The following is a 14,771-nucleotide window of genomic DNA, read 5'->3' on the forward strand; positions in this document are numbered from 1 at the left end:
TTAACCAATACCTCATTGCAAATTTTTTTTGATGTAAGTTATTGTACTAACATGACTTACAAAGTAGGTGCATGTGTTTGCGAATACATACGCACGCGCACCTTGTCCAAGTGTCCACTTGTCCAAGTGTACAAGCGTACATGTGTACATGGTTACGTCTGTCTGGGAGATATATATATTTATATATATAATCTCTCTCATACACACCCACGCAGACGTATGCATATATGTATGTATTACACACATACACACACACCTGTGGGTATGTTACATACATGCATACATAGACATACACGCGTATACTATATATATGTGTGTACACGCATATATACCCACACATATTTTGGTGAAGAAAACTATTTGTTCCATCACACCATCGATGTTGGGAGTGCATTGCAGCTATTACAGTACTTTCTGCTGAGACTTCAGCACTCGACAGCTCCCTGCTATAACGAAGCCTTGCCTCGCTGTGCAGGGGAAAGGTTCAGCACTGGACAGCTCCCTCCTCCCTTATAGAGACCTGCAAAGGAATACACAGGCAGGCAGGCAGAAAAACAGATAGAGGCAGACAGATAGAGAGAGAGAGAGGCAGACAGATAGATAGAGAGAGGCAGACAGATAGATAGAGAGAGGCAGACAGATAGATAGAGAGAGGCAGACAGATAGATAGAGAGAGGCAGACAGATAGATAGAGAGAGGCAGACAGATAGATAGAGAGAGGCAGACAGATAGATAGAGAGAGGCAGACAGATAGATAGAGAGAGGCAGACAGATAGATAGAGAGAGGCAGACAGATAGATAGAGAGAGGCAGACAGATAGAGAGAGTCAGACAGATAGAGAGAGGCAGACAGATAGAGAGAGGCAGACAGATAGAGAGAGAGAGGCAGATAGATAGAGAGAGGCAGACAGATAGAGAGAGGCAGACAGATAGAGAGAGGCAGACAGATAGAGAGAGGCAGACAGATAGAGAGAGGCAGACAGATAGAGAGAGGCAGACAGATAGAGAGAGGCAGACAGATAGAGAGAGGCAGATAGATAGAGAGAGGCAGACAGATAGATAGAGAGAGGCAGACAGATACACAGGCATACAGATATATATGTGTGTCAAAATACATACACACACAACCCACAGTTTGTGTGTGTATATATTATACACACTAACATACGCATATGTAGTCATGTATATACATAATGATAGAACGATTAGTGATTATAGTCGAGACGTTCCAAATAAAAAAACCACACACTATATTTCACAAAAAAATGTATTAACATTTTAAAATCTGTAAAGCCTGAATACAAAATTGCACAAATTAAAACATCCTACAAGTTCAACTGGAAATCCAAATTGCTTTCAGTCGGGTCCATGTAGAACTGGAAACCAGTGTAATTTCCTTGCGGATCAGGGTAAGCTGTCCGTATTGATTTAATCACACACGCTGGTATGGGGATTCTATTGTTTTTCCCCAAGAATCCATGTATCCACGCTGTATAAGAGCGATATGCGCCCACACGCATAACCCTAAGAAAAAACGAAAGGAAATATATTAATATTTCTAAACTTATTAAAAAAATTTTAATAGTCTACATGAAAACAAAAAAAAAAGACGCATTGATATCTTATGTTTTTCCATGTTGCCTTTTTCACTAACCTTTTTTCCTTTTCAAATAAACTTTTTCCTTTGTTAAAAATTATACTTGCATTGTCTTGTGTGTTGTACAATAAAATTGTAATAAATACCTATTGTTTGTGGTGTCGTACTGTCTCCGGGTGACCAGTGCAGATAGTCTTATCGCGTGTTCTATGTTTTCGCGCACAAGCGCATACTGAGCAAATAACGGATGTTGTGTAACACATACGCAAGCTTCTGGTAACATCTGTAGGACTACTTTGTGTTCTCGACAACAGACACACTCCGCCACTGTGGGCATGCAAATGCACTGCCCACAGTGACACCACTCTTTGTTGGCAAGCCTGCCATGGGGATCTTCAGTGGATCCTGAAGCACCCGCTTCTGGTGCACCCTGCGGATCGTTTTGAAAACACTGGAGACTGCTTATGTCCGCCTGAGCATATAGCGAGTCTGCCAGTTGTTGTTGAACCTAAGAAGGGATTAATATGAAGAATACTGTATTTAATGTTTTAGGAAAAAAGGAAGGGGTACATTTTTAATTGTATGGTGTTGCTGAAAGCGGCATGATCATCCTTATTAGGCAGGGCACAGATTCCTGTATGTATATGTGCATACATACACAGACGTACGTACGAGTTTGTATGTATATACACAGATGTACGTACGTGTTTGTATGTATATACTGACTTACGGGTGTGTATGCATTAACACGTACACGCGTGCGTACCAGTGTATGCCTAAACACGTACACGCGTGTGTCTGTGTGTGTATATATATATATATATTAAATATGTGTGTGTACACACGTAATTAAGTGTGACTGTATATACACATACACTCGTTCCTACGTGTGACTGTATATACACATACACTCGTTCCTACGTGTGACTGTATATACACATACACTCGTTCCTACGTGTGACTGTATATACACATACACTCGTTCCTACGTGTGACTGTATATACACATACACACGTACGTTCGTGTGTATATACATACACACGCGCATGTGTGTATATACACACACACATGTGTGTATGTATATACACAGGTGTGTGTATGTATATACACACACACACACACGTGTGTGTATGTATATACACACACACACACACACGTGTGTGTATGTATATACACACACACACACACGTGTGTGTATGTATATACACACACACACACGTGTGTGTATGTATATACACACACACACACGTGTGTGTATGTATATACACACATGAAATAATGTATTGAAATAATAAATTGTACAGGACTGATGCATAGTTGCGGTTTCAAACAATAAACAAAAAAATTTTTATACATATTTCAACACATACCGCCGAATAATGCCGAGTTTCGGGGAAATCCTCATCATTTTCCTCGCTATCAGATTAAAAGTCCTGCTAAAAAAAAAAAAAATGTATTCTGTTTATTACCATTGGTTTGCTGCAACCTTTCTATTTTCAGCAAAAACTTACCTCTCCAAAAGAATCGGATGAATAATCAAGCTCCTCAAATTCAAGATCTTCCTGGTACATGTTTGTTCTTGAATTGGACTACAAAAAAACTTTTAAAAAAACAAAAAAACACCAAGTTAGTGGCACTTCAATAACAGTTATGGAAGCAGCAGCATTTTCTAATAACAATCTTTTAAAGGTCCATGGCAGGCATAATTTAGGCAAATTTTAGATTGATTACTGGGCGATTGTGGACAGATTGTTGATAGCTAGCATTATCCGCAGTCTGTAGGCAGATAGCATGCATATTGTATGTAGAATGCAGGTTAATAGTGTCGATTGAAGGCAGTGTTTGTGTGTAGATTGCATGCAGATGCTATGTCTATTCCATGCAAATTTTCCGAAGATTGCATGATAATTGTATGAATGAATTGTGCGGAATGTATGCTGATTCAAAGCGGTTTGCAGTCACATGCACATTGCAGCACATGGCAGGCACATGGAAGCACACGGCAGGCACAAAAAAAAAAAAGGCAGGCACATGGAAGCATACGGCAGGCACAAAAAAAAGCAGCAAACGGAAGCACACGGCAGGCACATGGAAGCACACGGCAGGCAAATGGAAGCACACGGCAGGCCCCCCAAAAAAAAGAAGCACACGGAAGGCACAAAAAAAAAAACAAAAAAAACATGGAAGCACACGGCAGGCACATGGAAGCACACGGCAGGCACAAAAAAGAAAAAAAAAAAAAGGACATGGCAGGCACACGGAAGCACACGGCAGGCACAGAAAAAAAAGCAGCACATGGCAGGCACACAGAAGCACACGGCAGGCACATGTTAGAACCCGGCAGGCACATGGAAGCACACAGCAGGCACAAAAAAAAAAAAGGGAAGCACACGGCAGGCAAAAAACAAAATAAAACAAAAAAACACATGGAAGGCACACGGCAGGTATATGGAAGCACACGGCAGGCACAAAAAAAACGACAACACGCCAGGCACATGGAAGCACACGGCAGGCACCAAAAAAAAAACCCTGGCAGGCACACGGCAGGCACATAAAAGCACACGGCAAGCACAAAAAAATAAAATAAAATACACTGCAGGCACATGAAAGCACACGGCAGGCACAAAAATAAAGAAAAAAAAAAAAAAGCCGGCACAAAAAAAAAGAAAAAAAAAATACACGGCAGGCACATGAAAGCACACGGTAGGCACAAAAAAAAAAAAATAAGCACATGGCAGGCGAATGGAAGCAGGCGGCATGCACAATAAACACTGCAGTCGCGATAGCAGCACACAGCAGGAAAAAAAAAACGCAGCACATGGCAGGCACTATAAAAATGTAAGACACATTACTATACAGGGCATGCACAATACATTTTTCATGCACAGACTCACTGCATAAGGCAATGATCCTGTGCTAATAAAAGCATGAAAGAGTACCGCGGAAAGGTGCACTTACCTGCGCTTCTGTGTGGTCAAGAGATGGGAGAAACAGCTGTTTGCTGTTTTCTCCGGTAGACTCCACCTCCCGCTGTGACGCTTTCTGCCGACCAGCCAATGTGGCGGCTGGAGCGGCGTTTCATTCATTTGCAAGTGCACGCCTCCACCGATGACGTCAGTCACCTGCTCACGTGACCGGCGTCTCGGGAGCGCGCATGAAGGCCTCCAGGAAGAGCGAGCATTGCACCGTGGAACGCACCCAGGGACAACGCAGGCGCCATCTTACATGGAGAAGTTTAAAAGTTATTATTTCTGCTAAACTGTAAGTAGGATGCGGTTTATAACCGCTCAAAAGGGCTGCTTTATGACGGGGGGTGACAGGGGGAATGGGCTAATAATATAAAATTTTGCGGTTTTGCCTCGGACAACCCCTTTAAAACAAATTAAATTTCAGAAAAGCTTTGGGAGCTCAAGATGAATGTTTATGCGAAATCCAAGAAGCTGTTGTACAAACAGGTAAACTAAACATAATAATTCAAACTAATTGACTTTGAAGTTAATTTTTGTTTATTTAGCATCTATGAAAATATACCTACTTATCTTAACTCTAAGCTGCTCCATTACTTTACTGGGAATATAAAGTTTTGTGCTTAGCTTAAAGCCATATATAAAAGTTCTTCTAAATGTATATAGTATGATCATTTTCCTTAGGACTCTAAAATGTGGCAAAAAATGCCATTCTCACACCGTTATCCTACCAGCTGCAGGGTGTATTTTTTAGTGCTGTGCCACAGCTGCTGCAGAACATCAAAATATACACTATCAAAATAATTTTCAGACATGAATGTCTCTTTACTTCTAAGGCCGGAATCACACAGGCGAGAAACTTGCGCCAGTTTTCTGCGATGCAAGAGCCCGGAAAATGACACAACTATGAAATGTATTTTTTTCAATGTGTTTATTCCCATGTGCGACTTTTCTCTTTATGTGATCCTGCGAGAATTAAAAACCGCAGCATGTCCTGTCTTGTTTCAGAATGGTATGTCTTCTTGCCCATGTGTTCCTAAGGACCCTCTGTATTCTCGCATTGCCTTGTGTTGTCTTGCAATGTTTCTGTGATGCATTTTCATGCGTATTGCTATGGGAATATATGCAAATTTAAGCGGACGTGCTCATCAGCTTCTTAGCAGTGTGGAGGCCTGTTTGGAGCAGCGTGGAGGCAGGAGTTGTTGGCAACTTTCAAAAACACGACATACATTTATATAGACGAGGAGCACTTGATCTATCTGGTGCAGGGGCACCCCATCCTGTGGTACATCAGGAGAGTGGAGTACCATATCAGGAGCCGGAGGGACTTGGTGTAGGAGGAAGTTGCAGAGCTTCTTTTAGGGAAGCAGTGGGAGTCCCCACACTCCCTCCACAATACTGATGCCAGCCATAAGCCCCGTTCCCTGCAAATGATGCAACAGGATACCCGCCTGTATCACATCTTGTATCCAAGCTAAAGGCAGCCCAATAGGTTACTAGAGCCTCCATGCCCCCCTGTATCACAATTTACATCCAAGCTAGAGGCAGCCCAACAGAGTACTAGAGTCTCAATGCCCCCGTATCACATCTTGTATTCAAGCTAGAGGTGGTACAACAGGGTACTAGAGCCTCCATGCCCACCCATATCCCATCTTGCATCCAGGCTAGAGGCGGTACAACAGGGTACTAGAGCCTCCATGCCTGCCCATATCACATCTTTTATCTAAGCAGGAGATGGTACAACGGGGTACTAGTGCCTCCATAGCCACCCATATCATATCTTGCATCCAAGCTAGAGGTGGTACAACAGGGTACTAGAGCCTTCATGCATGCTGTACCACATCTTGCATCCAAGCTAGAGGCCGTACAACAGGATACTAGAGCCTCTATGCCCACCGTTATCACATCTTGTATGCAAGCTAGAGGCAGTACAACAGGGTATTAGAGCCTCCATGCTGCCCTTATCACATCTTGTATGTAAGCTAGAGGTGGTACAGCAGACTACTAGAGCCTCCATGAGAAGGAAATATATATATCCTTGTAGGTAGATAAGAGAAAACAATGGAATATATACATTTATATAGATATAGTTATGTGCCTTTCTTTTTATATGTATACTAACTTTATTCTCATATGTACTAACTCTATGAAAAACGTAATACTTCGCCTTACATCAGATATGCCAAGATGCTTTGCAAGGCAAACAGAGAAAGAATGTCCAAAGAAACTGGATGAAGGTTAAAGTGAAGGAGAGAAGAGATATGGAGAATGCATGCTTAGCTGCTTTTTTAGAATTGAGTGGGTGATTCTTTGCACTGGAGTTAATTGAATATGTGATTTTCTGTACATAAGCCAGAGGCGCCATATCAAGATAACGACTGTTCAACTATGCATCTGAACTTTCACTATCTCAGGCCGGAAATCCGGACTTTCCATATATGGTTATACGGTGGAGTTGAGCCAATGAGCTCATCACCCATTTCTAGTTATGAGACCAAAGGGTATAAGATCCCATGTAATCTGTAATAAAGCGCGCGGCGCAGTCATGTCCCCGTGTGAGGAACTATACCAGACTTCCGTGTGTGGTGTTTTCTTCCTTACCGCCGGCAGCGGGGCAAGTGGGGTGGGCCTGATTGGTGCTGTACTTAGAATTTCTCTGACAAATGGTGCCGAAACCCGGGACGACAAAACCGGAGCCGTGCAGCCCTGTCCACCCGGATCCACGCCACGGGGAAGCCGTCCTGCTGCAAACCGAGCCTGATCAACTCACAGAACTCCAGGTAAGACCAGCATATATTTATGTTGTGTTTTACACTGCGAGTCTTGCAGCAGGAGGGACTATCTGTGTTTTGTGACCGGACGGGTTGGGTTAAGAGTTCTACACGGTAACTCGTGTGGGCTTCGGGTTTGCCGTCATGGACCACTGACCGTGATATGCGCACCAATCGCTCACCCAGAAACTAGTCTGTAGTCTATTTGTACTTTGAAGTCCATAGTGTTTTAACAATAGTGGAGATTGTTGTATCTGCAGAATTTTTTTTCCTCTTACTTTTCATTTTGTCTCATAGTAGAAGGGACCCTCGGTTTTAGTTTAGTTAGTTAATGGTTTAGCAGAGGAGGAGATGCACTCTATGAGATAGGTCTCATAGAAGAAGGGACCCTCGATTTTAGTTTAGTTAGTTAATGGTTTAGCTGAGGAGGAGATGCACTCTATGAGATAGGTCTCATAGAAAAAGGGACTCTCGGTTGTTTTGCCTTATATATGGGGCTAACGATTTGATTTCAGAGAGATGCATTCTGTGAGGCTGGTTCCATAGGAGAAAGGACCCTCGGTTGTTTTGCCGGTATATAAGGGGCTGACAATTTGGAATTAAGAGGGATGCACTCTATGGAGCGTGTTATTATTATTGTTGTTGTTCTAATATGCGTAAGATCTTATTAAAGAAGACAGAGCCCTTTATGGGCCGCCGCCGTGCGGATCAATTGGTGGAGGAGAGACAGGAGTTCCAATGTGTAAAATGTAAGAAAACTTATGAAAATGTGTAACAAGGACCCGCACGGTAGATTACAGCATGGTGTCTGGGAGGAGGTCTTTAGGACCAAGAAGCGTGCCTTGAAAGACCAAGGTTTCCTAGAAAGTGCTGGAGTGAGGAGGAGAGAGAGACAGTCAGAGAGAGTTAAGTATGTACACATTATTTGTTTAGTAAAGTATCCGTAAGTGAAATGTTGGAAAGTACAGTAAGTGATCAAGAGGGTGTCGGGAGAGTGTCTATTGAAGGTTACATTGGCAGTTAGGTAGGGAGAGAAATATGGGGAACAAGCAAAGTCGAGAAGAAGGTTACAATGCATGTGATTTGTTGGCAAAGAGAGAGGAAAAGGTGTATAATATGTATAATCCATACTAGATGGATATATATATGTGTATATATGTATATACTGTATGTGCAAATGGTTAACTGAGCTTGCTTTTAGATGAGAAAGATTGTTTACATGAAGCTGCAGAGCTTGTGTTTAGTTTTCAAGGTCAAGCGATAAAGTAGAGAGAATGAAATAATGACCCTGGAAAATATCTTTGCTTGCTTAAATGGAATGAAAGCTTATAATGAATTTAATTAATTATACTGTCTTACAAGGCAGGAAATATAGCAATTTCTAAGGTATATTCTTACTTATACAGGGGTTGAAAATGCAAAACAACTCAGTCAGTGAATGCATATTCGGAGAGATAACAGTTGGTTTTACAAAGGTGGGGGCTTTCAGATTTCACTCCAAACTCAGGGTCACAGAAACTAAAATACTTTAGCGTTTAATATAGCATATAATAGCTTCAGTAAATAAGAAAGAGAGAATGTCTCAGTCACTCAGCAAACTTTTTTCACATAATTTGTCAAAGATAGCGCTCATTCACAATCTCATCTCAATAGAATCATGTACTTTATAACATTATAGCACTCACCTCAATGTTTTTCAACTGATGTATGTTTGTTTGTCAAACTTTTTTTTGTCTGTGCGTCTGTGTGTACTGGGACACCTTCAATAGGGGGTGACGGAGCAGACTTGAGCGCATGGATGGATGAAAGTTAATGCCCAGTGCTCAGGCTGTGATGAATGTGGGATGTGTGATGCAGATATTGACTAGGGATGGAGGTCCCCCCCATGCATGGGACTTTACTTGGTTGTGATGTGGATGCTTGGATGGTTAAGCTGAAATGAAGGTGTGAAAAAAAAAAAGACGCAAGCGACCAATATCGAAGGGGTGGAGCTAGATGATGTAAAGGACATAATGTTTCATCCCTCTTGTCCACAAGGGAGGGGGTGAGGATCTTGAGCAGCTAGTAAAAGTTTTTTTGTTTTTTTTTCTCTCTCTCAAATTTGATAAGACATTGCAGGCAGGATCAGATTAATAATGAATTTGCTTAAAGGATATCACATTTCCAATATTAATAGATGTTTGTAGATTATTCTGCCCCGATGTAACTCATGTCTCTGTTATTGGTGCTAACATCTTACAGGCCTTATCTGCATCCATCAAATCTTTTTACAATGTGATACTACCTTGAACTCGGCTACTCTTCTTACAATTGAGTATCCTGGTTCAATGGGGGGGGGGGAGGAGAAGGCATAGGTGATCTAGGTATTGCAAATCAGCCATTTTTAAATTTTTTGCAACAAGATTCTGATCTTTTTGAAATAGAATATCAGCCTGATTGTCTAGCATTGATGCAACAAGAAAATTTAAGTTTTAAAAAGTTACTGAAAGCCCTTGTTAACAATGCATATTTTGAGTTGTTTTTTATAGATGGTACCAGGGTGATTGACGACTCCACACTGGATATGTAGTGGTCACACAACAAGATGTCCTAAAAGCAGAATGCTCCGCATGTCACAGTACAAGAAGCGGAACTAAAAAGGCCATCACTGAGGCGAGTAGAGTGGCCACAGGTAAGACGGCAACCTTTTACACTGACTCCCGGTATGCATTTGGCATAGCTCATGATTACGGCCCAACAGGGAAGGCCAGACAGTTTTTTACCTCAGCAGGACAGCCAATTAAAAATGATGCAGCGGTCTCACGGAGGCCCTACTTCTACCCGACAAAGTGGAAAGCTCACATCAATTCCTACACCGGAGAAGCAAGAGGCAACACCATCACAGACCACACAGCAAAAGTAGCGGCCCTCAAGCCGTAGAAGAAAAGAAGAATTTAACAATAACTTTGACTAAACCTTGGACTTTGATATGATCTTGGACTTTGATATGAATTTGGACTTTGATACAAACTTTGAACTTTGATATGCTAAAGACTTTACAGTTACAAGCCAGCAAGGAAGAAAAGGAAAAATGGAATAAAAAGGGACGGCATATGGTGAACAGTCAACAGCACTTGCCTACCACGGTCCCTGTGCCCCATGATGGCCCAGCTGACGCACGGAAAGACGCACCTCTATGTCAAAGCATGAACGAGGACGGGTGGCTCCTTGGTTTTCTGTAGCTGCTGCATCATTTGTCCAATTTTGCATGATCTTTGCCGTAAGCAACAGGGCAGAAGTAAATTTGCCACATAACACTTGCCTAGACCACTCTACCCATTTCAGGGATTGCAAATTGGCTACACTCAGCTCCCACTTGTTGGGAAGCATGAATATGTGCTTGTTGTTGTTGTTGATGTTTTTCAGGTTGGAGACCTACTCTGTTGCCAAAGTAAATAAGCAGGTAACCGCAATGAAGCTCATGAATGAGGTAATCCGCAGATACGGGGTACCGGAAGTGATTGAGTCAAACAAAGGTACACACTTCACAGGTGAAATAATGCAACACATCATGTCTGTTTTGGGTATATTCCAGGCTTTTCACACACCCTACCATCCACGGAGTAGTGGGAAAGTAGATACAAAAGGCAATGAAGAAAGCGGGCAAATCTTGAATTGAGTGTCTCCCATTGGTTTTTCTTTTTCTTAGGAGGGTACATGCCACAGTATCAGAGTTTGGGGAATGATTTTCTTGTTAATTTTGTCATAGGTCTCTCCAAGGAATTGTCAATAATGCATTCTGCAGTCTCTGCTTTTCTCCCAGGTCCTACAGATGAGTGTCACAATCTGAACCCAGGTGACAGGGTCTATGTAAAAAGTTTGAGAGAGAAACCCTGTTTAAAGGTCCTTACCAGATGTTGCTTACCACCCCAACTGCAGTCAAGCTCGAAGGAAAGCCCACTTGGATCCACACTTCGCACTGAAAAAACTCATGATCCTGCATATCCTTTACATGCTATAATGTGGTACAATTCCTCTAACACACACCTTTGACTACTGTACACTAGCCCCCTGTTTCAGAACAAATTAATACAATCAAATGTGCAATATGAAGAGTACACTGAGGGTAAGAATCCAACACCGCATCGTGCTAAGAGAGATGTTGACACTCAAGGTGGTAACTTTGATCCACATGTATACATAGATGTAATAGGAGTGCCAAGGGGGGTGCGGGATGAATTTAATTCTTGAGATCAGATTAAAGCAGGTTTTGAGTCCTTATTTGCTATTGTCACTGTTAATAATAATGTAGATTGGATGAATTATATCTATTACAATCGGCAGAGATTTGTAAACTACACCAGAGATTCTCTCCTAAGATGAACTGTCAGTGGACTTCCCATTTGCCTAGGGATAGTGCAGAAGACCTTAGCTTCCGGCAAGGGGACACCCTGTGGGGTGTTAACTTGTACAGATAGAGGGTATGGATGCCCGGAAATAAGCCCAGGGAATCCATGGCCTCCTTCTGAGGTGAGGTAGGGATCCCCCCTCCTAGGAGTAGGGACTTACGGGCAGTGGAGAAACCCTGACACAAGGGAGAGGCGACCGAGGAAGAGTGCAAGGTCTGGTGCTTGATCTCCGTATTAAGTTTTTAGGGGGGTTTGAGAAGGAAATATATATATCCTTGTAGGTAGAAAAGAAAACACTGGAATATATACATTTATATAGATATAGTTATGTGCCTTTCTTTTTATATGTATACTAACTTTATTCTCATATGTACTAACTCTATGAAAAACAATACTTCGCCTTACATCAGATATGACAAGATGCTTTGCAAGGCAAACAGAGAAAGAATGTCCAAAGAAACTGGATGAAGGTTAAAGTGAAGGAGAGAAGAGATATGGAGAATGCATGCTTAGCTGCTTTCTTAGAATTGAGTGGGTGATTCTTTGCACTGGAGTTAATTGAATACGTGATTTTCTGTACATAAGCCAGAGGCGCCATATCAAGATAACGACTGTTCAACTATGCATCTGAACTTTCACTATCTCAGGCCGGAAATCCGGACTTTCCATATATGGTTATACGGTGGAGTTGAGCCAATGAGCTCATCACCCATTTCTAGTTATGAGACCAAAGGGTATAAGATCCCATGTAATCTGTAATAAAGCGCGCGGCGCAGTCATGTCCCCGTGTGAGGAACTATACCAGACTTCCGTGTGTGGTGTTTTCTTCTTTACCGCCGGCAGCGGGGCAAGTGGGGTGGGCCTGATTGGTGCTGTACTTAGAATTTCTCTGACATCCATAGCCACCTGTATCATATCTTGCATCCAAGCTAGAGGTAGTACAACAGCGTACTTGAACCTTCATGCATCTCTTATCACATCTTGCATTCAAGCTAGAGGCGGCCCAACAGGGTATTAGACCTCTATGCCCACCCTTATGACATCTTGTATGCAAGCAAAAGGCGGTACAACAGGGTACTAGAGCCTCCATGCTCCCCCTTATCAAATCTTGTATGCAAGATAGAGACGATACAGCAGGGTACTAGAGCCTCCTTTCAAGGGGTCAGTTTTTCACAATAAATTATCCTTTTGCACTGATATTGTAATCACTTACTTGTATCAAATATCAGAGAGAAAGTTTCATTCCATTCCAACAACTTCTCTTATGGGAGAGATTGCTTTTTGACAATGAGTGTACATGGCGGATTCTAAATCTGTATGTGGGTTTTGAGAGCAGAATTCAACCTTTAAGACCTAAGGCAAACTGCACCAAAATCCATGGCAAAATTCTTACCATTTTGTTTTTTCATTAAACTAAGCTTTTTATGAAGGGGTAGAAGAAGAACATCTTTTGGGTCCACAAGAGGCTCAGCAACGACATTTTTCTCGGCAGAGTCAAGATTTATTGCAGGCCAGTCCGCTTGAATGTAATTTGATTTCCTATCCCTACTCCAAGTGCTGCAGACCTCTTTTCAAATATTTTCCTATCCCTACTGTCCCACATACATAAAAAGCAACAATATTTAGTGTACCCCAGTTGCATTCCTAAGAGTACAACCATGACTTTTAGATTTTCCTCTTGTGTTCAGCATATTTGATTGAGTCGAGGAGGGCTGTCATGTTTGCATAAAAGTCTCCTTCACGTGAACTGCATGACCAACAGGAAAAGAAGGAAGACGGTTGCTGTTGTGAAGTAATACAGCTTTCAAACTAAGCTTGGAGGAGTCTATGAATAGCCTCCATTTAGTTGGATCATGGTTCAGATTCAAACATTTTATCCAGCCATTAACGTCGCAGCAAGCAACCAGATTGGTTTTATTCCGAAAAAAAGAAGCAGATCCCCCTGACGTTGGAGAAGACTCCATTGCTGTAGTCTTGACCCTAGAAGTTACGCCTTCTCCTTTGACAAGTCAAGCTTTCGAATGAGATCACTCAATTCCGCGTGACTCAGTCTGTGCCATGTATCATCTTTTACCTCAAAGTCAGGGTCATGGGATGTGGAAGGCTTGTTGAGTTCTTCTTTTTCCACACTTTCTTCAGTTTCTACTTTAAACTCATAATGTTGGGGTGGAATAGGAACTGGTCAACTATCTGAATGTGGAATAGCAGATGGAAGATTTGGGTATTGAACTGTTCCTGTTTTCTTCATTGACAATCCTTCCTTTATAGGCTGAGTCAAGCAGAAATAGCAGTCATCTGTATGGTTTGTAGGCTACTGCCAAACCATAGGCACGGCAAAAGCCATAGATAATTTTTTATTTTTCAGCCAATCTCGTAGTTTAACTGAGCAAGAGTTGAAACATATATGTGGAGCCCATGACTTATCCTGGTCCCCTACATTCATACCAAAATAATGCTGATAGGCAGTCTTTATAAGATTGCGTTTCTGAGACGAAAATGTTATTTCACCACAAATGTAACAAAAATTCTTCACTAAATTTACACATTTTTGTGGCATTTTGATATAGAAAATGTTACACTTCAAAGGCACTCCAAAACCAGAAATTCTGAGAAAAGGTAAAGCAAAAACAATATGAAACTCAGTCATAGCAACACTTATTATGTTTATAACCTACAAACATATGGAGAACGTTGTGTTATGTCAGATGAGAGGTGTGAGAACTACCCCCACCCCAAAAAAAACTCCAACAAAATAAGAATGTAAACTCTAAGAAATGATATGTCACTGTATCTCCAAAGCAAGAGCTAATCGGTCATTTTTATGTTGATTTTTGAATTCAGCAGATGAAAATACATAAGAATACGCTAATTTTGAGCCCGAAACAAAATCATCATTGGGCAGTGTAATCAATGTTAAATTTGTACGGCTTCTAAATGGTTAAAAAAACGAAAGCTTTTCAAATCTGCATCCAAAATAAGGTAAACGGATGGAAATATATATCCTAGCAAAAATGTGTACAGTATGTTTGTACATATTTATTATATTACA

General features: G+C 41.6%; 1 long non-coding RNA gene across 1 annotated transcript; it reads right to left on the reverse strand.

Annotated features, from left to right (window-relative positions):
• Nucleotides 1–1,252: 1,252 nt before the first annotated feature.
• On the reverse strand, nt 1,253–4,068 carry LOC136605432 (uncharacterized). Its single transcript, XR_010789979.1, has 4 exons — nt 3,109–4,068; nt 2,968–3,033; nt 1,743–2,104; nt 1,253–1,523 (listed from the first exon to the last, which is right to left on the reverse strand). It is a non-coding gene; the product is annotated as an uncharacterized lncRNA (long non-coding RNA).
• Nucleotides 4,069–14,771: the final 10,703 nt, after the last annotated feature.

This window comes from Eleutherodactylus coqui, unplaced genomic scaffold (assembly GCF_035609145.1).
Source record: "Eleutherodactylus coqui strain aEleCoq1 unplaced genomic scaffold, aEleCoq1.hap1 HAP1_SCAFFOLD_136, whole genome shotgun sequence".
Classification (NCBI taxonomy): Eukaryota; Metazoa; Chordata; class Amphibia; order Anura; family Eleutherodactylidae; genus Eleutherodactylus; species Eleutherodactylus coqui.